This window comes from Rhinopithecus roxellana, chromosome 13 (assembly GCF_007565055.1).
Source record: "Rhinopithecus roxellana isolate Shanxi Qingling chromosome 13, ASM756505v1, whole genome shotgun sequence".
Classification (NCBI taxonomy): Eukaryota; Metazoa; Chordata; class Mammalia; order Primates; family Cercopithecidae; genus Rhinopithecus; species Rhinopithecus roxellana.
This window is the reverse complement of record NC_044561.1, coordinates 110,836,272-110,857,609: the sequence shown is the minus strand read 5'-3', so window position 1 is coordinate 110,857,609 and position 21,338 is coordinate 110,836,272. Positions and strand designations below refer to the sequence as shown.

The 21,338-nt window shown below is 48.5% G+C and overlaps 4 non-coding genes across 4 annotated transcripts; all 4 read left to right on the top strand.

The window, feature by feature from the left end:
• Nucleotides 1-2,040: 2,040 nt before the first annotated feature.
• LOC115893028 lies at nucleotides 2,041-2,174 on the top strand. The gene has a single exon (XR_004052987.1). It is a non-coding gene; the product is annotated as a small nucleolar RNA SNORA71 (small nucleolar RNA).
• Nucleotides 2,175-4,407: 2,233 nt separating this feature from the next.
• LOC115893030 lies at nucleotides 4,408-4,541 on the top strand. The gene has a single exon (XR_004052989.1). It is a non-coding gene; the product is annotated as a small nucleolar RNA SNORA71 (small nucleolar RNA).
• A 2,099-nt stretch (nucleotides 4,542-6,640) lies between these two features.
• Nucleotides 6,641-6,774, top strand: LOC115893027. Its single transcript, XR_004052986.1, has one exon. It is a non-coding gene; the product is annotated as a small nucleolar RNA SNORA71 (small nucleolar RNA).
• A 3,360-nt stretch (nucleotides 6,775-10,134) lies between these two features.
• LOC115893032 lies at nucleotides 10,135-10,262 on the top strand. Its single transcript, XR_004052991.1, has one exon. It is a non-coding gene; the product is annotated as a small nucleolar RNA SNORA71 (small nucleolar RNA).
• Nucleotides 10,263-21,338: the final 11,076 nt, after the last annotated feature.

Below are 21,338 nucleotides of genomic sequence, written 5' to 3'. Positions count from 1 at the left end.
TCTTGTGCTTGCTTAGGTTTAGTGTCTTCAGGGATCCCTTATCATTGTTGTGTCTTGGAATATCTTGACTCAAAAGCTGAAGGGCTTTGGCATCAAACCTACTTGTATCCTGGTCCTGAACGCCTTACCACCACTCCCTAGCTTTGGTTCTTTTTATGATCCTCAGTTTCCTCATCTGGAAAACAGGAGTACACTGAGGTGATTTTTCTTAGGATCACACAGTCCCTGTCTTCCACGTCCGAAGAACTCTGCCAGCTTCTTATCTGGAGGGTCTTTCCTTTACCTCTCCTGGTTGGGGCAGGTTCCATTTATGTGGGACAAGACGGAAGCTGCTTCATCCTGTGCTCTGCTGTGCCACTGTCCCGGCTCAGGCCATTTTCCAGGCTTCTGACACTGGTCTCCGATTTCAACAAGCCCTGGATCTTTTTCTGCCCCTGTGTGCAAAGTGATTACAGGCTGCTTGTGTCTTGGTTATTGGTAATAAAGGAAAAGTTACAAGGTTTTCCTCTTGTGGAGAGGAACCATTGTCCATTTCAGACGGGACGACCTCAGGGGACTGTGTCAGTGACCCAAGATGGGCTAGACAAGCTGTCAGTACATTCACCTCCTGAGACCCTGATTCCCCAGGTGTGTTTTCTGTAGGTGAATGTTGTGGTTTCCTGGACTTGCCATAAGCACTGCCAAGTGCATCAGTCACATCTTGGCTTCTTGCTCCCTGCAGGAGTGTCACATGACTGCTGCCCCATGTGTGTGAGAGGTGTCCTCTGGGAGAGCATGGATTCTGAGGTCCCAGGTAAGTGGGGTTCTCCTCGGTTCTCTAGGGCTCAAGTTCTCTGCAGGCTGTGAGGCCAGAGGTGGTTGGGTGCTGAGGGGTGGGGAGCGAGGGCACAGGTGAAGGCTGCTTCCCTTTGCTCCCATCTTTGCTTCCTCAGCAGGCAGGGACAGGTTTGGACCCTCTTCTGCCTTCAGGGGCTGCTGCTGAGAAGGTGCTCCCTGAGCTTGATTTGGGCTCTGAGAGTCTCTGAGAAAGACCCTGTGATGTTGAGAGGAAAACCATGTGTTGAAATGGACAGAGAGGCTGCGTTTCCGATTCAAGCCTGGATTCATACCCAGTGGCCGCCTGAGTGGTCTTCTGTGAGCCTCAGTGGAACAGATAGCCAGTGTTGTTACCCTCCAGCCCAGTCTGTCTGTCTGTTTGTTTATTTATTTATTTATTGAGACAGAGTCTCGCTCCGTCGCCCAGGCTGGAGTGCAGTGGCGTGATCTCGGCTCACTACAACCTCCACCTCCCGGGTTCAAGTAATTCTCCTCCCTCAGCCTCCTGAGTAGTTGGGATTACAGGTGCCTGCCACCATGCTTGGCTAATTTTTTGTATTTTTAGTAGAGATGGGGTTTCACCGTGTTGACCAGGGTGGTCTTGAACTCCTGACCTCTGGTGATCCACCCGCCTCAGCCTCCCAAAGTGCTGGGATTACAGGCGTGAGCCACTGTGCCCGACCAATTTTTATTTTTATTTTTATTTTTATTTTTATTTTCTTTTGAGACAGAGTCTCTCTGTGTTGCCCAGGCTGGAGTGCAATGGCGCAATCTTGACTCACTGCAACCTCCGCTTTCTGGGTTCAAGTGGTTCTCCTGCCTCAGCCTCCCGAGTAGCTGGGATTAGAGGTGCCTGCCACCATGCCTGGCTAATTTTTTTTTGTATTTTTAGTAGAGTTGGCATTTCACCATATTGGACAGGCTGGTCTGGAACTCCTGACCTCCGATGATCCACCTGCCTTGGTCCCCCAGGCGTGAGCCACCACGCCCGGCCAGCCCAGTCTTTGAGAAGGCCCCAGGATTCTCAATATTTCTGCCCGTGTTTACCTTCCTTTCAGCTTCTGGCAGGGAGTGCTAAGTGATCTCGGGGAATCAGAAGTAGTACCTGTAATCTTAGGCTGTAAGTCTGCTCGTTGCAATGTCAGCTGTTCTGTTCTAGGTAAGACCATTGTCCAGAATGCTGGCATTGGCCTCCTTTCTGGGCTTGCCCTCTGCCCTTTCTGACCCTGCATTCGAAAGTGATCATGGGCTGCCTGTGCCCTGGTCATTGGTAGTGCAGGGAGAGGAACTGCCGAGAGCACTTCCCCATGTTTGGAGGGTGCACTCCTGTCTCTTCCAAACCCTGGAGCTTTCCCACACCTCCTCCCTCCCACCACCTCTTGGATGCCTCCTGGTGCCTGGCATCATCTAGTGAGTTGTGTTGCTCTTCTCCCTGGCCCAGGGCAGGTTAGTGTGACATGAGGGAAGGGTGTGAGGTGAAGGGTTTGGCCTCAAGGAGCAGGAGGGCTGGGTGTGGAGCTGAGACAGGGCAGCCCTGCTCCTTCCTCCCGGAAGCTTTCTCCGCCTCCACACCTCTCCTTCCACATCCTTATCCAACCCCCTCTGCACCAAGCTGACCCCATAGAAATTGTTGCCTGACTTGTCTCCTGGCCCTCTTTGCTGTGGTCTTAAGGGTAGTGTCTGAATTTTGTTCCCTACTTTGTTCTGTCTGCCAGATGGTCAGTATTCCAACAGTGTGGGACAAAGGATAAACTGCAGCCTGAGCAACCCCGCCTCTATAAGAACTAAAAATTGGCCATGCGTGGCGGTGCCTGCCCCTGTAGTCCCAAGTACTTAGGAGGTTGAGGCAGGAGGCTCTCTTGAGCCCAGGAGGTCAAGGCGGCAGTGAGCCATAATCGTGCCACTGCCCTCAGCCTGGGCAACAGAGTGAGACCCTGTCTCAAAGAAAAACAAGAAAGGGAGAGTCCCTCCATTGTTAGGAGATGGGTTCATTGCATTTTGTGGTGTTGGAGAAAAATACTGAGTCAGCACCTATGTGGGATTGGTGGGAGCAGATTTGGTGTTTTCCACCCCTTCAGAGGATTCTGAGGTGACTCAGTTCTGTTGGCTTTGACCTTATATGGCCACTGGGGAGGATTTTTCCCCCAGCTTGTGGGGAAAGGAATCAAGGACTAGAGACAGGCAGGGGAGAATATCACTGAGGGATTTATGGCAGCAGCCTCTACACGGCTTCCCCACTACCTCCTCGGGTGCTCACCAGATGCTGCTGGAGAAACAGCACAGTCAGTCCCAAGAACATGATGGCCCCAGCATCCTCTTGAACTTAGTAACAGTTGGCCTGACAGATGAAGCGGTTGTCATCCCTGCCTTAGAAGTTCTCCAGCCCCTTTCTTAGAGATAAGCTGCTGTTTCGTGCCGGCTATTCAGGTGAAAACAGTTTAGTCAGCATTTTCGCAACACTGTGTAGAGAGGCTTGGTGAGAGGTGTTGGGACGCAGGAGAGTGGCAGACCACAGGGCCCGAGGTAAGGTTTCGGGTCCATCTCTGGAACTTTGGCTTTTTGCACCCTGTAAAGTCACGTTCCCTTTTTTCTGGTGCTTTGGTGGTGATGTAGGGAGAGGTGAGGATGAGAAGAGGGGCCGCATCCCATGGATTCCCAGATCCAGACTCCTCTTCCCTGGGAAACCTGGATTGGAGCTGGCCCTCCTGTGCCTTCAGGGGCTGTGGAGGAGGAGGCCTCTGCAGGGACCTGACTGGGGCGAGCGCTGGGGCTTTTCCTGCAGTGCATCAGCAGCAAGTCATAATGGAAAATGGCTGGATTAAGGGTCATCCGTATCTGGCCCTTAGTTCTTCCTCTGCCACCACCTGGCTCTGACCATTTTCTTTCCAGTTGTAATCAATGGTTTAGATTTATCCTAGCGACATTGTAGGGGTCCACAGCCAAATGACTCAGGATAAATGATGCAGATTGAGTCTGGAGGAATCCCTATGCCGGCTTCCTCATGCTCTCTCCCTCCCTCAGAAATCACGTGGAACCCACTCTCCCCTGAGCAGTGAAAATGCATTCAGCCTATGTGCAGTGTTTCTGCCCAGGGAAGCCCAGTAGGGACTCCATGCCCGGGGTTTTTACTGGGAGCTGGTTATGTAGACACCTAGCATGCACCAAAATTCCAGACTTCGAGAGGAAAACAGGTGCCTGTACCACATTATTTGCATAGAGAGACTGTGTCCAGTGAACAGCTCTGATCAGTAAACTGTTGACTGGGAACATCTCTAGAGCCAAGTTCCCAGATGCCAGCAAAGGGCCATCTGACCTGTTTTGAATCTCAGTTTCCTGATACAGAAAACAAAGGTAGGGCAGAATTGATTTTTACAGATGTGACCTCATGATCCTGCTCTCTAGTCCCCAGATTTTTCCAGGGCTTTTGTCAGAGATGTCTCCCCCTTGATTCCCCTTGGTGGTTAGGTTTTATGGGATTTTACAGGACAGGTGGCAGCTGCAGGACTCTTATACTGTCCCTAACTTGGGTCATCCCACAGGCCCTGGTGCCATCCTCCTGCTCTTCCTGACTCTCCTTGTGTCCTTTTCTGCTCCTGCATCTGAAAGTGATCATGGGCTGCCTGTGCCTAGGTCATTGATAGTGCAGGGAGAGGAACGCTGGAAGAGGTTGTCCCCGTGTTTGGAGGGTCCACCCTATCCCATCCAAACCCTGAAGCTTTCACACACTCCTGTTTTTCTCCTGCCAGCCCTTGAGGAGTCCAGTGCTTTCTTGGCTGCCACATGAGAGTCAGTGCCGGGGGACATCATGCTTAGTTCTCAGCTTGACCTCTCTGCAGAAACCAGGCTCTGTGTATTGAGGGGTGGATCTGGGTTGTAGAGCATCAGTCCGGCTCATGGGAAGGGAATGTGATGTATAATGAGTCATGGTGCATCGCGGTGGATAGCACACTTTTGAATGAGTACAATATTGGCATGTACAGTGATATCCACAGAATTTCCATGAATTAACTTCCTGAAGGTGGTTTCTATAGCACTTGAATAGGAGGGGAGGTGAGGAGCACATGTACCAGGGAAGAGGGGACAACATGAGGGAGACTTTGAGGTTGGGGTGAGCAGGGCTGACCGTGTGTGTGTGTGTGTGTGTGTGTGTGTGTGTGTGTGTGTGTGTGTGTAACTTGGGGACAGGATAGGGTAGCATCTTTACATCTTTACATGTCATTGGCCTGGAATAGGGGATCCTGAAGGGTTTGTCATAAGAAAGAGAAAGTGTTCATTGCTGCAAGGGTAGCATAGCTGGGTTCTGAGAGGCAAAACACTTCCCTCACTTCCCACCCAAGAGTTTCGCCTGCTTTCTTGGCCCTCTGAGGTGTGCATTGGTGTCACTCACTGGTCACCGTTCCAGCTCTTAATTCCTCTGCCTTTTGTGCTGGCCTTCAGGGCTCCCCTGAGGGTGACTGGTTCTCAGGTTGCCGCCGGAGGAATGGGTGGAGTTGTAAGATCAGGAATAAAGCTAGAGAGGGAAGACCAAGGGGAAGTCACTGATGCAGCCGCCTTCTAGCCTACCCCACCCCAACTGAGAGGTCGCTTTTTCCTGTTGAACATGTTGGATAGTGGGATGTGTTATAAGAAGTGATGTGTGTGACTTCTTGTCATTGCAGGATTGTCAGCTGACCTCTGTCCTGTGGGCCCAGTGTTCCCAGGTGATGTTTCTTCAAGAAGAGGCTGAACTGTGGTGCTTGTAAGGTATGAATCTTGGGTGCTTCTCTAGAGAGTGCACTGGTGTTCAGGCTACAAAGACGAAGGCTTTGAGGTCACTAGAGGGGAGCCAGAGGCTGCTTCCCATTGCTTGCTCCTCCACTGAGGCCCACAGGGACACGTGACACCCTCTTTTCCTCCTCTGCCACTCCACTGTGTGAAGCAGGGTGGGGCTTACAGAGCTCCCCTTGGGCTCTGAGTCATCCTAATGTGGATTGGCATAGTTTGTTGAAGTGGGAGGAGTACTGCATTTTGGAGGCAGGCGATTAGCTAGTGGTTTTCTCTGGACTTGGTGGCAATCCTTGTTATCAAGTGATTTATGGATTTTTTTTTTTTTTTTTTTTTGAGACAGGATCTCACTGTCACCCAGCCTGGAGTGCAGTGGTGCAGTGATGGCTCACTGCAGCCTCGGCCTGGGCTCAAGTGATCCTCCACCTCAGCTTCCCGAGTCGCTGGGACCACAGGTACATGCTGCTGCACCCAGCTAATTTTTAAAATTTTTCTGTAGAGGCGGAGTCTCACCATGTTGCTCGGGCTTGTTTTGAATTCCTGGGCTCAAGCAGTCCTTCCACCTTTTCTTCCCAAAGTGCTGGGATTATGGATAGTAAGCCCATGCCTGGCCGACGTATGGATAGTAGTATCACACAATCCTAACTTCCTAACCCAGTGAATTCTCAACGTTTCACCCAGAGTTGATCTTCCCTCTCATTATCTTATGAGGGAAGCATTGGAGTAGTGGTTCTCAAACTGTGGTCCCAGAACCAGGCACCATCCCTATTACTTGGGAACTTGTAAGAAGTGCAAGTTCTTAGCCCTGTCCTGACCTACTATGTCAGAAGTTTTGGGGCTGGAGCCAGCAATCTGGCTTAACATGCTCTCCAGGTGATTCTTACTCATGCTCAAGTTTGAGAAATCAAACCATGTTAGAAATCTTTGAGAATCAGAAGCAGCTGCTGCAATTCTAGGCTGCGAATCTGGTCACTGACTTGTTTCCAGGTCTCTTAGTTTGGGTTCTTCCTAAGCTGCTGGCAATGCCTCCGCTCTCAGCTCACTCACTGCCCTATTTTGCCCCTGTATTCGAAAGTGATCGTGGGCTGCCTGTGCTCTGGTCATTGATATTGCAGGGAGAGGAATCAATGAAAGCGCTTCCCCGTGTTTGGAGGGTCCACTCTTGTCCCTTCCAAACTCTGGAGCTTTCGTACATGTCTTTATTCTCATCAGTAATGTTACCTCCTGGTTCCTGGTTGTTGTGCCAGACCCCTGTTTCCTCATTAGGGATGGCCGCCAGGTTCAACAGGCCGGAGAAGAGACCTGGAGCCAGTGAAGGAAACAGGGTTTATTTGGGGGAACTTAGAGGGCAGTCGGCAGTCTAGTGGTGGTGGGCTGGATGGAAGCACCTCATCTGCTTGTAAAAAGCATGCAGATTATATAGTACCTTCCCCCAGTAACCTCCACATGGCAACCTTCATTTCCTAAGAACCCATTGTTATGTACATCTACCATATACTGGTGCTGTATGGTTCATTGAGTGCCCCTTGTGCCCAGCATGGTGGAGGGTACTCAGAGGCTAAAGGAAAGGACGGTGAAGCAGAGACCTGCCTCACTGAGTTTATGTCTCTGAGCTAGTTTGGGAGCCACGATAGTGGTTACCCCTTCCTAGAGCTACACCCAGAAGCTGTCTCTGCCTCCCCATCACACTCCTTCCCACCTGTCAGCACTGGTCACACTGGCTGGGGATTCTTGGTTTGCTTCTCATGCCCCTACAGTGAGCTTCCTCAGGGCAGTGCCTGTCTTGTTTCACGTCACGCCTGGTAACTGACATGTTGCACCTGGACACAAAGTAAATGAGCAGGCTCATTGTTGTAAGGTGACAAGGCTTATCCCATTGAACAGTGCTGGGGTTAAAAATGTCCCAGAGCAAGCCAGCTGTTAGAGTCCACCTTCAGTCCTGGCCGTGAGGAGGGTCCGTGGTCCACCAGGGGTGGATCTTCCCTCTAGCCTTAGATTATAATGGCAAGGGCTGGAGTAGTAATTGAGGGAGACAATGTGTGGTATAGTCAGATGTATGAACACAGCTCTTACACACTAGATGGTAGGTGTGGGGCTCTCCTAGCCCACCTGTTCGTTACCCATCCCAGGTCTGTGCTGATCACTGCCAGACGTAGCCTGCTCCAAAAGCCTTCTGGCCTCGGCATCCTTTTGTTTTTAATTTTTATTTTTAAGACAGAGTCTCACTCTGTTGCCCAGGCTGGAGTGCAGTGGTGCAAACACAGCTCACTGCAACCTCTGCCTCCTGGGTTCAGTGATTCTTGCGCTTCAGCCTCCTGAGTAGCTGGGATTAAAGATGTGCACCACCACACCCAGCTAATTTTTGTATTTTTAGTAGAGATAGGGTTTCACCATGTTGGCCAGGCTGGTCTCATGTGATCCACCTGCCTCAGCCTCCCAAAACAATGGGATTACAGGCGGGAGCCACCACACCCAACCTGTTTTTAAAATGTGTATTGTCTATATTTGAAGTTTACAACATGATGTTATAGAATAATGGGACGGATGTAGATAGCACGGTGGTTACTGTGGTGAAGCCGATGAACATATCTGTCATCTCACATAGTCACCGTTTTTAGTGTGTGTGAGGAGCAGTTGAAATCTACTTAACAGAAATCCCTTATGTTGTGCATGAGCTCTCTAAACTTACTCATCCTGTGTATCTGCTACTTGGTGTCCTTTGACCTGCATCTCCTTATTTCCTCCAGCTCCTGCCCATGGTAATCGCCATTTTATTCTCTATCTGTGTATGCTTGACCTTTTTTTAACTTTTTTTTTTTTAACATTGCACACATAAGTGAGATAAGCACTGTTTGTGTCTAGTTTATTTCGTTTAACATAGTATCCTCCAGGTCCATCCGTGTTGTGGCAAATGACAGGATCTTTCTCTCTCTATCTCTCTCTCTCTTTTTTTTTTTTTGTTGTTGTTGAGACAGGGTCTCCCTCTGTTACCTGGGCTTAAGTGACCCTCCTACCTCATCCCCCTGGGTAGCTGGGACTGCAGGTACATACCACCATGCCTGGTTAATTTTTGTATTTTTTGTATAGATGGGGTTTCGCGATGTTGCCCAGGCTGGTCTCCAACTCCTGGGCTCAAACCATCCTTCTGCCTTGGCCTCCAAAAGTGCTGGGATTATAGGCATGGGCCACCATGCCTAGCCCAGGGTCGTCGTCGTCTTCTTTTTTTTTTGAACTGGAGTTTTGCTCTTGTCGCCCGGGTTGGAGTGCAGTGGCGCAATCTCAGCTCACTGCAACCTCCGCCTCCCAGGTTCAAGTGATTCTTCTGCCTCAGCCTCCCAAGTAGCTGGGATTACAGGTGTGTGCCACCACGCCCAGCTAATTTTTTGTATTTTTAGTAGAGATGGGGTTTCACCATGTTGGTCAGTCTGGTCCTGACCTCAGGTGATCCACCTACCTCGGCCTCCCAAAGTACTGGAATTACAGGTGTGAGCCACCGCGCCCGGCCAAGGGTCTTCTTTTTATGGGTGAATAATGTTTTGTTTTGTTTTTTGTGTGTGTGTGTGTGCGTGTGCGCGTGCACATGTGTGTATGCCACATTTTCTTTTTCCATTCATCTGTTGATGGAGACTTAGATTGTTTCCGTATCTTGGCGATTGGGAGTAATGCCGCAGTGAATATTGGAGTACAGATGTCTTTGTGAGGTATGTGTCCAGAAGAGGGATAAGTTGGGTCTATTTAATGTATACTGATAAGCAGCACACAGCGGGCACATCGGATAGCATAGATGCCATTTCTCTCACAGTCTGCCGACCCCTTCCTAGAGTTATGTTTTTCTTGTTCCTGAGACAATAATGTGGCTGTAAGTACTAATAGAGACAGTGGCATTTGTGGGATGCTTATGATCTGCCAGCCCCTGTGTTAAGTGTTCTCTGTGTCTGTTTCAGATGGGTCCGCTGTGTGTGTGCAGAGGCTCCATGGGATGTGTTGTCTTCATAGCAGCAGGGTGCTGGACCATGGGTCCCTAAGGTAAGATTTTTAGACTGTTGTCTGGAATATGTTTTTTTGCATCCTACAGAGTCATGTGCTATTCCTGGGGCTTGGATGATGTACGGGAAGCAAGGTAAAAGTGGTATCCCGTGGTCCCCCGTTCTGTCCTGCTGTGAGACTGTTTCTCACATGCCTTCAGTGGCTGTTGCAGAGGAAGGGCCTCCAGAAATGTGCGTGGGTAAAGTGAGTTCCCTGGGGGAACCTTCCTCCCTGCTTGAGCGCTGGTGTGTCCGCAGTATGCTGTGATCTGGATTAGCAGTGAGTTTTTCTTTAGGGTGTGCCTGTATGATGTTAGGACCACATGCTCCTGACCTTTTCCAGCCCAAAAGCATTTCCATTTTTTTTAAATGCTGGAAGTGTCTTGACTCCTTTTGGGGCCTTAGAAGTACACACGGTGGCCGTGGCTGGGCCTCTGCTCAGCTCAGCTGCTCTCCCTGTCTCAGGCCATTCCTCAGGCCCTGGATACCAGCCTCCCTCCCTTGCTGGCTCTCTTCTGTCCTTCCCTGTTCTTGTATCCAAAAATGACCATGGGTTGCCTGTGCCCCGATCATTAATAGTGCAGGGGTAGGAGTGCTGAAAGACATTTTCCCTGCATTGGCCCAGCCTTTCCTTTCAAACCCTGGAGCTTTCCCATGCTGCAGCCTTTTTCCTGCTAGCCCTTCAGAGCTTGGGCCTTTGTAGGCCTGTGTGATATGGTGAGTAGACCCACCCGCTGACTTCTGAGGGTTCATTTTGTCTTTTCATGTTAGGGATCCAGTCTGCATTTCTCTTTGGGCCCCATGCTGGAATGAGTTCAGATAGCAGTGAAGGGCACACGTGAGAATTGTGAATCACGGGCTTTGCTTCGTGAAATGTGAAATCCATATTGTTTCTCCAGGTGCCATCAGTAATGTCGAATAAATGGAGAAAATTGTAGGTGGGACTAGGAAAGCCGTATTCCTGTGGATCACTCTAGCTGGTCATTTGCCCCGATTGTGAACTGTTTGAAAGAAAAACAGAACTAAGATGTTTGTCCTTTTGTGTCCTTTCTGTTGGGATTTTTAATTTGGTGTGCCTAAATGAGGAGCTTTGCCCTGCTTGAATGGGACCCCTCTCCTTGGTGTCAGCTTGGGGAGGAGGAGAAGGCCCTGGAGACTAAATACTTGTATACTTTCTTACCCTCTTAGGTCTCAGCCTTAGATCCAAGGACAGTCCAAGGAAGTCCTAAGACCATGGAGTTGGTGACCTGGGATCTGGGTTTGCTGATATTTCTTGCCATGGTGAGTTGATGCCAAGAGCCAGAACCCACAGCCAGAGGCCCAACTGGTCTGTGCTTATGCAGATGGGAACTTCAAATCACTGGTCTCACTTGTTCTCTGTTGCAGAATCTCTTGGTGGTGTTTATGGACACCAGAGGGGCAGAGAATAGAGAGTGAGGCTATCACATGAAGCGTCACCAGAGCTGCTCCCTGCTGCCTGCTCAGAGCACCCCAGATCCGCTGTTCAATCTGCACAAGATTCGGGGTCCAGACATGGGAGATGTCAGCTGCCTCGGAGGACCGTGGACAGGGAAGGCCAGCCCCGCATCCCTCTGGCCATGCCTGGAATGACTTTAATAACCAAGAGTTTTATTCTTGAATTTGTAGCTGTCATTCACTTTTTACCCACCCATTCAATAAACCTTACAGAATTGCTCCATCTGCCTCTTAAATCAGTGACAACCCGTCAGCCTGCAAGGCTGGCTTTGGAGAAGGTAGGCCATAGGCCAGATCTGCTTTTCACCCTTTGAGCCTTTCCTGTTCTTAATGCATATATTCTGGAGACTTAACTCAGAGGATATTGTTCGAGGTATACATTTGGAACTAGGAGGCGAACAAGTGCCGGTAGTTGGTTCACATTTAGGCATTTAGGACCCATGAGAATTGAGGGCATTGCAGAATAGTCAGGGTAGATTATGGAGTGAGACAGGTCTGATGTCATTCAGGAAGGCTGGAGTGTCCTGGATGACCTGCCTCATAAGTAAATGCCTATTTGTGAGATAACTATCCCAGTTTGCCTGAGATTGAGGGGTTTCCCAGAAAGTGGATTTTTCATTGCTAAACCCAGGGAGATCCTGAGCAAACGGGCAAGTTGGTCAGCATGTGTGGGATGTAAAATCCATGGTGTCAACTTGAGAGCCAGGTTATGGGGTAACAGTGGGAGTAGGGTGAACATGGAGCAGCTGCCATTGATGGAACTGAGGGGTTCCCTTACAGTCAGGCTTTGGAGATTAGGGTAAAGTCAGTTATTGCAAGGGCTAGGCATGGTGCCTTGTGCCTGTATTACTAGCACTTTGGGAGGCCAGGGTGGGATGATTTCTTGAGGCCAGGAGATCAAAACCAGCCTAGGCAACAGATCCCGTCTCCACAAAAATTAGCCAGGCACGGTAGTGCACTCCTGTAGTCCCAGCTACTCAGGAGGCTGAGGCAGGAGGAGTGCTTGAGCCCAGGAGTTTGAAGATTCAGTGAGTTAATGATGGCACCACTGCAGCCCAGCCTGGGTGGCAGAGTGAGACCTGTTTTTAAGAGAAAGAAAAATTGCAGCAATGACATTATCTAAGGATATGCATGCATGAACTCTTATCTCTTGATTTACAGAGGGAGGAATCTACACATGTCCCAAGTGCCATGGTGAAAAGGTGCAGTTAATCTCCCCATTTGTAGTTAAAACCACCTTGACTGGAGCTGGGGCAAAAATCAGGCTGGTAAGCCTGTCTTGATGAATTTGGCATATTAATGGTCTGCCAGGCATTCTTTTTTTTTCTTGTTGTTTTTTGTTTTTGAGACAGTCTCACTGTTGCCCAGGCTGGAGTGTAGTGGTATGATCTTGGCTCGCTGCAACTTCTGCCTCCCAGGTTCAAGCGCTTCTTGTGCCTCAGCCTCCTAAGTAACTGGGACTATGCGCATGTGCTGCAACGCCCAGCTAATTTGTGTATTTTTGGTAGAGATGGGGTTTTGCCATGTTGGTCAGCTGGTCTCGAACTCCTGACATCAAGTAAACTACCCGCCTTGGCCTTCCAAAGTGTTGAGATTACAGATGTGAACCACCATGCCTGGCCTAAGGGGCAGGCATTCTTGATGTTTAAAGGCATCACACCACCAGTGGGTTCCCTGCAGAAGGACCCAGAAATCACAGGTCCTTCTTCTGCCTTGGCCTTTGAGGACCATCCTTTGACTTCTGTTTGCCACCTTTAGCCAACTGGCTGTGGCTGCTTGAACAGATGCCAGGGGAAGGAATCTGGGTCCACTTGAGGAAGCTGTAACTGATGACTGATATCTGCCACAGTGGAGGGGATAGCAGTGGAATACAGGCCAGTACCTAAGTCTGCATATTTCATCTGGCGTCAGATCATCATGTGTGCCTCTTGCCACTGTTGCATGTGAGACAGGAGCCATCCCAGGTCTTCAAGGCCTGAGGAACTCTGAGGAGGGCAGTCCATTGACCAAGGTGGCCCAAGAGCCAGGTTTAGGTCAAGGAGGCATGGCCTTTGCTGGGCTGTGTGCTGAGTATGAGGGCCTAGCTGGTGGGAGACTCCACAGCAGAACTGAGAGGAGAATGGAAAGCTGGGAAAGTGAGGCTCATTCGCTCAAAAAGCATTGTGCATTTACTTGGGAGCCAGACGCTAAGCTAGAGAAAAGGATACTAGGTGAGTAAGGCAGTTTGTGACCTCAAGGAGATCCCAGCCCAGATAATTATATGTAGCTGTATTTTAGAGGCTTTGTTCCAGACCACTGCAATAAAGTGAGTTGCACACATTTTCTGGTTTCCCACTGCATTAAAGTTATTTTAGCCAGGTGTGGTGGCACATGCACCTGTAGTCCCAGCTACTCCAGAGGCTAAGGCAGAGTATTGCTCGAGCCCAGGAGTTCAAAGCCAGCCTGGACAACATAGTGAAGACCCTTGTGTAAAAAAATTAAGTTTATACTATAGTGTAGTTTATTAACTGTGCAATAGCATTATGTCCAAAACTATAAATACCTTAATTTAAAAATATTATGAAAGAATGCTAATGGTTATCTTTAATCTCAGCTGCTTGGGAAGCTGAGCTGTGCACCAACATGCCCAGCTAATTTTTTTTCTTTTTTTGAGATGGAGTCTTGCTCTGTTACCCAGGCTGGAGTGCAGTGGTGCGATCTCGACTCACTGCAGCTTCCACCTCCCGGGTTCAAGCAATTCTGCCTCAGCCTCCCAAGTAGCTGGAATTACAGGCACTCACCACCATGCCTGGCTATTGTATTTTTAGTAGAGATGGGGTTTCACTATCTTGGCCAGGCTGGTCTTGAACTCCTGACCTCATGATACACCCACCTTGGCCTCCAAAAGTGCTGGGATTACAGGTGTGAGCCACCGTGCCCAGCTGCTTATTTATTTCTTTGAGACAGGGTCTTGCTATGTTGAGACCCTGTCTGGTCTCAAACTCCTCCTAGGCTCAAGCTATCCTTTCACCTTGACCTCCAAGGTACTGAGATTACAGGTGTCAGCTGCCACGCCTCGTCCCCTTTCTGGAATTTTAATGTCTCCAGTCCTTTGCCTCCAGAGCTCTCCGATGCCTTTAAAACGATGGTTTTCTATTTTATCCACCCTTTCCCGTTCTTAGCAGGAACATTGGCCTGTCAACTACTCCCTTCTATTTAGAGGCAGAAGTCTTGACATTAGCAGATTTTATTTAAATTTTTTTTTTCTTTTTTTTTCCTGTTTGGAGAATGGATTATACCAGGGCAAGAGTGGAAGCAGGGTGACCAGTTGGAAGATTATGGCAGTTGTGTAGGTGAGAGATATTGGTGACTTGGACCAGGGAGATAGAGATAGACAGCAAGATAGATATCTACGTTCCAAGAGAGAAAGGTGAAGATACAATTTTAGGTGAATGAAGCTCAGAGCAGGGAAGTATGTAAAATGTGATATACCATTTTTTTTTGGTTAAAAGATGATTTATTTGAAACCAGCCTGGCCAACATGGTGAAACCTCATCTCTACTGGAAATACAAAAATTAGCCAGGCGTGGTGGCGGGCGCCTGTAATCTCAGCTATTTGGGAGCCTGAAGCAGGAGAATCGCTTGAACCTGGGAGGTGGAGGTTCCAGTGAGCTGAGATCACACTATTGCACTCCAGCCTGGGCAACAGGAGTGAAACTCCATCTCAAAAAAAAAAGAAGATTTGTATGTATATATGCAAATTGGGTGATATATTTTTTATTTTAACATGCCTTTCTCTTTTTTTCTTTCCCAGAACATCATAGTTTCTCTAATATACTGCAGGCATCCTTTTGGCTAGGGGGAGGTTTGAATGCCAAGGAAGACCACAGTGTCAGTCAGCCTTTACCATTCAAAAATAGGATTATGCAATAGGACAACAGCCTTGCAAGGCAGGGTTCTTCAATTTTTTTTTTTTTTTAATTATTGCTCCTTTATAGGAGCAAAGTCACATCTTACTAATGGTGGCAGGCAAGAGAGCTTGTTCAGGGGAACTCACGTTTATAAAGTAAGCAAACTTGGAGAATCTATTCCCATAAAATTTTTCAGGGATGTGAAGTAGATACTTTTGTCTACCATTAAGGCTTAGCTGGAGTCAGAAAGAATAAAGATATAATTAGGGGGTCACAAAAGGTTTTTACCTGATGCTTTTTTTTTTTTTTTTTTTTAACCTTAAGGGATTAAGGAAGAAGAAGGGGAACAGAGAAGCAGATGGCAAGAGGCTCACATGGGTGTCCCAATTTCCCTTCTCTGGACTTTGACTTGGAGAGGGTGCAAGTATATTAGGGAGAACACTGAGAACAAGAGAGGAGACCTTGACTTTGCTTCCCATTTAGCACTGCGCAAGAGGCCACCTCTTGAATTGCCCCCTGCCCTAAACTGTGATATAGCCATGGCAATGGGACAGCTTGGTGTGGGTGGGCAGAGGGAGTTATCTTTGCCAGCTTGGGCTGCCATAACAAAATTCCATAGATTGGGTGATTTAAACAACAGAACTTAATTTTCTCAAAGTTCTGGGGGCCGGGAAGTCCAAAATCAAGGTGCTGGCTGATTCAGTTTCTGATGAGAGCTCTCTTCCTGGCTTGCAGATGGCCGCCTTGCTGTGTCCTATGGTGGAAAGAGAGAGAATGGCCTCCCTGGTGTCTCTTCTTATAAGGGCACTAATTCTATCAGATTATGGCTCCACCCTTATGACCTCATTTAACCTTAATTACCTCCTTAAAGGCCCTATCTATAGATACAGTTACATTGAGGGTTAGGCTTTGTATTAGTCGGTTCTCACGCTGCTAATAAAGACATACCCGAGACTGGGTAATTTATAAAGGAAGGAGGTTTAATTGATTCACAGTTCCCACATGGCTGGGGAGGCCTCACAATCATGGTGAAAGGCAAATAAGGAGCAAAGTCACATCTTACTAATGGTGGCAGGCAAGAGAGCTTGTTCAGGGGAACTCACGTTTATAAAACCATCCGATCTCCTGAGACTACGAGAACAGTATGGAGGAAACCACCCCCTTGATTCAGTTGTCTCCACCTGGCCCTGCCTTTGACACATGGGGATTATTATAATGCAGGGTGAGATTTGGGTGGGGACACAGTCAAACCATATCAGGCTTCAATATGTGACTTTTGGGGGTACAAAGTTCAGTCCATAGCAATTCAGCCCTTTGGACTTTGGCATCCTGGAGCTGCCCTGGGATCCTGAATGGTCTATGTCAACCCGGAGGTGGCTGAGGATGTGGCTGAGGAGTTTCCTAGCAGGGACCACAGTACCAGAGTGAGGTACCAGATCTGCACCCTGCTTAAAAATCTAGCATGTGGCCGGGCGCGGTGGACCAAGCCTGTAATCCCAGCACTTTGGGAGGCCGAGACGGGCGGATCACGAGGTCAGGAGATCGAGACCATCCTGGCTAACACGGTGAAACCCCGTCTCTACTAAAAATACAAAAAACTAGCCGGGCGAGGTGGCGGGCGCCTGTAGTCCCAGCTACTCAGGAGGCTGAGGCAGGAGAATGGCGTAAACCCGGGAGGCGGAGCTTGCAGTGAGCTGAGATCCGGCCACTGCACTCCAGCCTGGGCGACAGAGCGAGACTCCGTCTCAACAAAAAAAAAAAAAAAAAAAAAAAAAAAAAAAAAAAAAAAAAAATCCAGCATGTGCCCTGGCGAATTGCTGGCACTTGGCAAATATTTATTGAAATGAGCCGTTGGGCTGTATCTTCTTTTTGCATGTGTTATAGGAGTATCTCTTGTTCTCCAGCCTTCAGAAATCACCCTTTCCTTGAACATCCTCTGAATGTCAGCCCCAGATCTGTAGGAAGTCTGTTTGTCTTCAGTAAATGCTGATATGTTCTCTTTTTCTTTGAGACGTAGTCTCGCTGTTGACGCCCAGGCTGGAGTACTCTGGCGTGATCTTTGCCCACTGCAACCTCCGCTGCCTGAGTTCAAGCGATTCTCCTGCCTCAGCCTCCTGAGTAGCTGGGACTACAGGCTTGCACCCCCACACCCGGCTAATTTTTGTATTTTTAGTAGAGACGAGGGTTCACTGTGTTGGCCAGGCTGGTCTTGAACTCCTGACCTCAGATGAGCTGCCCGCCTTGGCCTCCCAAGGTGCTGGGATTACAGGCGAGAGCCGTTGCACCCGACCAATGCTAATGTATTCTAACAAATCCATCCCGGTGGCTGTTTGTTGTATTTTTCTCTGAATAGCTCCATTGCTCTAGGCCTCTCTGTGGTAACCTATGGCTTTCACCTTTTCTCCCACTGCTGTTCTTATCCTATGCCATTTTGCCCCCAACATTCTTATGATCAATTAAAGCTGGCCCCAGGACAGCACAGGCTCTACACTCTGGCCCGGATTTGTTTCTGCCTCAGAAATACGTGCTGTCATGGTCATCAGGATGTCTCCTAGCTCATCCAGGCAGGTCTGCTTTCAGAGGTTCCACTGGGAGAATTTAACAGTGTTCGGGAGCTTGATCATCTCCCAACCTGGTCATCTCTGAAAAGATGTTGCAACCCACCTAAGCGCTTAGATCACATCCCAGTGGCTTCTGAGAAGGTGTTGCCGGTTTGTGAGGGAGAAGGGATGGGAGAGGATGGTGAGAAAGAGAAGATGCTAGGAAGTGACATAAGAAGGAAAAGATGCTACCATTTAATTCAACTCAGGGCTGGGCGCAGCGGCTCATGCCTGTAATCCTAGCACTTTGGGGGGCCGTGGTGGGTGGTTTGCCTGACAAGACAAGCCTGGCCAACATGGTGAAACCCTGTCTCTACTAAAAGTACAAAAATATTAGCTGGGTGTGATGGTGTGTGTCTGTAATCTCAGCTACTCGGGAGGCTGAGGCCCGAGAATCACTTGAACCCAGGAGGCAGAGGTTGCAGTGAACCACAATCACACCACCTCACTTCAGCCTGGGCGACAGAGAGATTCTGTCTCAAAAAAAAAAAAAAAAAAAAAAAAATTCAGTTCAACTCAAACTTGCGTATGCATCCAAATCACCTACAATGCTTGTTAAAGCACAGATTGTTGGGCTCCTCCCCTGAGTTTCTGATGCAGTAGATTTGGGATCTGACTTCTTGTTTTTTTTTTTTTTTTTTTTTTTTTTTTTTTTTTTTGAGACAGAGTCTTGCTCTGTCGCCCAGGCTTGAGTGCAGTGGCGTGGTCTCGGCTCACTGCAACCTCTGCCTCCCAGGTTCAAGCAATTCTTCTGCCTCAGCCTCTGGAGTATCTGGGACTACAGGCGCTTGCCACCACGCCCTGCTAATTTTTAAACTTTTAGTACATACAGGGTTTCGCCATGTCGGCCAGGCTGGTCTTGAACTCCTGACCTTGGCCTGCCTCGGCCTCCCAAAATGCTGGGATTACAGGTGTGAGCCACCGCACCCGGGCTCATTCTTCCTTCAAACAAATTTCCAGGTGATGCCGATGCTGCTGTTCAGAGGACCACACTTGGAGAACCATTGACCTCAGCCCCAAACCAGCTTGGAGATGATGCACCCTATCCCAGTATAATATTTTAGTCTTCATAATGGGTAGGCAGACCTGCTTTTTCCAAAATTTCCTTGCAGCCAGCAGCCAGGTCCATCTGTTTGTTCATACAGTGGCAAGATGTCCAACAACTCCCTAAGGAACTTAATGAGCAACTTGGATCCAATTCTTCATTGTCCATCAGAAGAAAGGAATCCATGCTTGGCAATGAGCCTTTGGATGCTCTACCAGGCTCTGTGGCCAGAACAAAGCGCCTTGTTATCTCCGTGACAAGGAACCTACTTTATGGTGTTGGACAAAGCACCTAGCACATCACATTCTCCCAAACAGCACAGACTCATACCCAATGAAACTGGGAGAGCAATGGGTGGTCTTTCTACTCTCAGAAACCTGTTTATTTCCATCTTGGTGGTATGGAGAGGGTGCTGTGTGTTCCACATTGTGCAAAGTCCTGGGACATGATGGCCACTGCTCCCACTCACCCATCTCATCAGCATGTTGTAGACACCTGCAGAGTCCTACACTGAACTGAGCATGCTGGGGAGTGGAGGGCATCAATGATGAAATGCATCCAGAACCTGCTTCAAAGCCAGGCCTCTGACACAGCTGCAGACTAGATGCATAGCGAAGGCTCAGGAAATGTCGGCCATGATTCTTTTATTTTGTTTTGAGACGGAGTCTCGCTCTGTCACCCAGGCTGGAGTGCAGTGGTGTGATCTCAGCTCACTGCAACTTCTGCCTCCCGGGTTCAAGTGATTCTCATGCCTCAATACCTCCCCAGTAGCTCCCCAGTAGCTGGGATGACAGGTACATGCCATCTCGCCCAGCTGATTTTTGTATTTCTTTTTCAGTAGAGACGGGGGTGTCACCATGTTGGCCAGGCTGGTCTTGAACTTCTGGCCTCAGGTGATCTGCCTGCCTCGGCCTCTCAAAGTGCTGGTATTACCGGAGTGAGACACGGTGCTCTGCCAATTCTTAAGAGTATGATTAAGAAGAGTGTCCCAATCACAGACTGGGATAGAACACTTTCATGATACAATTCACAGCCTCCTTCTGGGAGGACATGAGCATTCCTGATAAATGCTTAAGCAATTTTCTGGTAAACTTCAACAAGATTAAAACCTCTTTGGGGAAATTAGCTACCCAAACACTTGGATGATTATCATACATTCTTTGTCTTGTATTCAGTTTAATAATGATTATCCAACCATTCTTTTTTCCTTTGAAATATCCGTAACAAAAGGGAACTACTGACTTGGCTTTGTGACAAGCTTAAAATAAAATTTCAACACATGCTTATAACTAATTTTTGTGAAAAAAATGTAAAACAGTCATTATGGAGATAGGACATAAAAATAGTAGCTAAGACCTATTAAGTACTTGTTGCTTGTCAGATGTTATTAAATGCCCAATAACTCTTTATAATGAATTGGGTTATAATACCTCTGTTTGACTTAAAAGATGCTGATACGGTTTGAATATTTGTCCCCTCCATATCTCATGGTGTAATGTGATCCCTAGTGTTGGACATGGAGCCTGTTGGGAGGTGTCTGAGTCATTGGGATGGATCCTTCTTAAGTGGCTTGGTGCCCTCCCCATGGTAATGAGTGAGTCCTTGCTGTTAGTTCACAAGAGAGCTGGTTGTTTAAAGAAGCCTGCGCCTCCTCCTCTCTCTTTACTCCCTTTCTTGCTATGTGATGCACCTGCTCTTCCTTTGCCTTCTGCCACGATTGGAAGCTTCTGAGGCCTCACCAGAAGCTGAGCAGATGCTGGTGCCATGCTTGTACAGCCTGAAGAACTGTGAGCCAAATAAACCTCTTTTTTTTTTTTTTTTTGAGATGGAGTCTCACTCTGTCACCCAGGCTGGAGTGTAGTGGCGTGATCTCAGCTCATTGCAAGCTCCGCCTCCTGGGTTCACACCATTCTCCTGCTTCAGCCTGCCAAGTAGCTGGGACTACAGATGCCCGCCACCACGCCTGGCTAATTTTGTGTATTTTTAGTAGAGATGGGGTTTCACCGTGTTAGCCAGGATGGTCTCGATCTCCTGACCTTGTGATCTGCCCGCCTAAAGTGCTGGGATTACAGGCGTGAGCCACTGTAATCCAATAAGCCTCTTTTCTTTACAGATTGCCCAGTCTCAGGTATTCCTTTATAGGAATGCAGAACAGACTAACACAGATGCTAAGAAAGGCCGAGTGACTTGCTCAAGATCAGACAGCCAGTGATGGATAAAGCCAGGTTTTGGATCCAGGCCTGGCTGAGTCCCCAGTTGGAGCTAGCTACAGCTACACTCTTCTGCTTTGCCAGGAGAATTGCAGCAGGAGATAAAGAATGGGATAGTCTTCTGGGTGCAGCGGCTCACGCCTGTAATCCCAGCAATTTGGGAGGCTGAGGCAGGCGGATCATCTGAAGTCAGGAGTTTGAGTCCAGCCTGGCCAACATGGCGAAACCCGTCTCTACTAAAAATACAAAAATTAGCTGGGCGTGGTGGCATGTGCCTGTAATCCTAGCTACTCAGGAGGCTGAGGCAGGAGAATTGCTTGAACCTGGGAGGCAGAGGTTGTGGTGAGCTGAGAGTGCACCACTGCACTCCAGCCTGGGCAATACAGTGAGATTCTGTCTCAAAAGAAACAACAACACAAAAACAAAAACAAACAAAACAAAACAAAACACTGGGATGGTCCCTGAGAAAGGGACAGGTATAGGGCTGTGCGACCACAGAGCAGGGAGAGTGT